The 3,094-nt window shown below is 34.2% G+C and overlaps 1 pseudogene; it reads right to left on the reverse strand.

Moving 5' to 3' along the window:
* Positions 1 to 346: 346 nt before the first annotated feature.
* On the reverse strand, positions 347 to 1,726 carry LOC148849425 (auxin-responsive protein SAUR67 pseudogene; annotated as a pseudogene).
* Between the last annotated feature and the right edge of the window lie 1,368 nt (positions 1,727 to 3,094).

The raw sequence follows: 3,094 nt of genomic DNA on the forward strand, positions 1-3,094 counted from the left end.
AAAGAAAGGAAGGAATTATGGGAAAGAGTTAAATGAGAGAGCTGAGAAGAAGTAAGGGAAAAAGGAGAGAGAATTTAAAAGAAAGCATAGAAGGGGAAGACCTTCTGCTATGGACAATTTTCAAGTTAAAAGATGATGTTGCCTGAGCAAATTAAATACAACTCTTCTAATAGGAATATAAGCATAGATTTCCATGAGAAAAGTGAACTCAATTTCATTCTCATCAAACAATTCTGCTGATGAAACAGCTACAAAATTTGTATATGTATAATTATTTACAAAATTCAAGAAAAAAAAGAATAGTATTGAAGATCATGATCCCCATGGACAAAGCAATATGACTTGTTCAGAAGGCACTGGCAAGTATAGGCTGATTACTCTGTTCTTGATGGACAGAAGAATATAATGAGAACTGACATGTAGATAGAGTCATAAGTAAGGCCTTCTCTAAGTCTCTCGAAGGACGTCTTTGCACCACTAAGATAATGTACTTGGCAAACTCTGAATCGCATGGCAATGTGATAGGCCCATCGCTCGGTAGTCCAAACTCTTCTTCAGACATTCTAAGCAATTCTATGAAGATGGGATTGCTGAGATATGCCAATGGAATAACAAAACGTTTTTGATTAGCCGTATACACAACAAAGTGGTGAGATTCTTCTCCTGCCAATGGCTGCCATCTTCTGCCACTTTCTTACCATGGCTAAAAGCTTCCTATTGTTGATCATGTTTTGTAATTTGAGATTGAGAGAACTAAGGGCTTCGAGGATGAAGGAAGAGATTTGCTTAAGATTTTGAGAAGAGATTGTTTTGGGGGATGGAAAGAGCAATGGGCATAGCTTAGTTATATATAATTGCAAGCAGAGACAAGCCAGAAGAGACTGGCTTTCCTTCTGTCGGGTTGCATGTAATGCATAACCATGTGATGATTGGACTATTAAGTTCCATCTAGATTAAAGAGCTTGGAAACTTGGCACGATAGATTGTTGAGTGAATGATGATGGCATCCATATATGGAGGTAGTAGGGCATCACATCCGATGTTGGATTTCTTTCCTCTCAATCGGTGAGGTAGACGACATACTGGCTCCATTTATTTTAATGTGCCAATTCATTGACTGAAATTGTTGGCATGGCAATCACTAAGTACTGCTATACTGTTGAAGATGAAAATAATCTTGTGAAACATCGTACAAAGGAGTCAACATGATGAGTGCATGGTGGGTGGGCTAGTATGTCTGTAAACCATGCACATGGTTTTCCTTGGTGCCCTCAACTCTGCCCCAAGATGAAACTATATATTGGTTTTACCAAGTTTGTTTATTTATTTGATTTCTTTTAAACCTGGTCATTAAAGGGGTGTTTGCAAATGTCAATGGTTCAGAAAAAGTATATGGTTTTGTTTGGTTTATGGGAATCGGGGTCCAGATTTGAAATTGGAATAGTCCATTTCTATTCCAACAGTTTGATTTGATGGAATCGGAATCCCATTCCCATTGTTGGTGAAATGACATTATTTTATTTGAGAGAATGACCATTCTTTTCCTCTCTCTTGAAAATGAAATTCCATTTTGGCTGTCTTTGAGATTCCTATCTAAAACAAAGACTATATAACTGTCCGCATCTCTCTGCATGTCAGCTGTTGGTGATGAGATTCTTCTCCTGCCCATTACAGCTAACTTGTGCCACTTTCTGGCCATGGCAATGAGGTTGTTGTGGGTAACCATGAATCTTAATGTGAGCTAGATCAGAAAAGAACTTAAGCCCCAAATGACGAAATTTGCTTGCTAACAAAGAATATATATGTATCGGAAAAAATCTTTTGGATAAACATATAGGTTTTATGATTTGATTGAAGAATATATTTTCATGCATGTGTATTAATTGAAATTTTTATGAAACAATATTCACAATATATTGCAATTTAAAAAAAAAAAAGTTGGTACCTTTTTAGAGGTGGCCAAAAGTGCCTCTAAATGTCACGGCATATAACTTTAGAGGCAGCTAAAAGTGCCTCTAAAAACTTGAAACCTTTTTAATTGAGATTTTCCTTTTCTTAGATTTTTTAGAGGCATATAAAATTGCCTCAAAATCATTTAAAGGCGTTTGAATGTGCCTCTGAAGTGAACTTTCATAGGCACTTATAGCTGTCTCCATATATGACTTTTAGCGTTAGCATAATAGAGGCAGTCATATGTGCCTCTAAAAGTCTCTAATTCTCAGCCAACCGCCTCTAAAACATTTAACAACAGGGCTTTTAGAGGCAACACTTGACCGCCTTATATTTCTTTTAGAGGCATTTGGAAGCTTAGAGGCAGTTATGGCTACCTCTAAAGATAAATTTTCCAGTAGAGCCTTTTGTTAGCTTTTTAGGAACAAAGACATTGAAGTTACAAAATATCCTTATTAGTTACTATTGTTAAGGCATTACCATACATATTCTAAAGTTTCAACTTTATCCCCTCACTAATTTATTTTGCCTAACAATTTTCAAAGATTAAATTTGTCTATTCTTCTTGGATGAAGTAAGGTAAAAAGGATGAAGTGAAGTAAGAGGAAGAAAATCTTTTTTTTTTTCCAAGGCATTTTAGTAAACTAGTAATTAAGCACGTGCATTGCACGTGAAAATTTTTTCTTCATATTAATTACTTGAATTTTATATATATCATAGTTAAGATAGAAATTAAAAATTCACAAACGTAACAATATGATTAAAAATAAACTTAAATGTTTGTAGTAAATGTGCACGTGCATTGCATGTGAAAATTTTAAATTATAATAACAAATTATTATTATTATAATTAAATTTTGTATTCCATTTCTATCATAAATAAAAATAATTTTTATTTTAACAATTATTTTTATTTAATATGATGAATATATAACATTAGAAATGTTCCCAAATGTTTTCGACAAAATTCTGTATTTTTTCATTTTTGTGTTTCATATTTTTCTAAATATTTTTTTTCAATTATGATTTCATGAGTCTTTTGAAAAGTTGGATCATTGACCCGCCGACATGACTACGACAAATGAAGACTAGATCGGGAAACCAAGAGGTTAGCCCGCCAACATGACCGCGGACTAAGTACACT

Source organism: Nelumbo lutea, chromosome 6, assembly GCF_056320005.1.
Source record: "Nelumbo lutea isolate HS-2025 chromosome 6, American lotus-T2T, whole genome shotgun sequence".
Taxonomy (NCBI): domain Eukaryota; kingdom Viridiplantae; phylum Streptophyta; class Magnoliopsida; order Proteales; family Nelumbonaceae; genus Nelumbo; species Nelumbo lutea.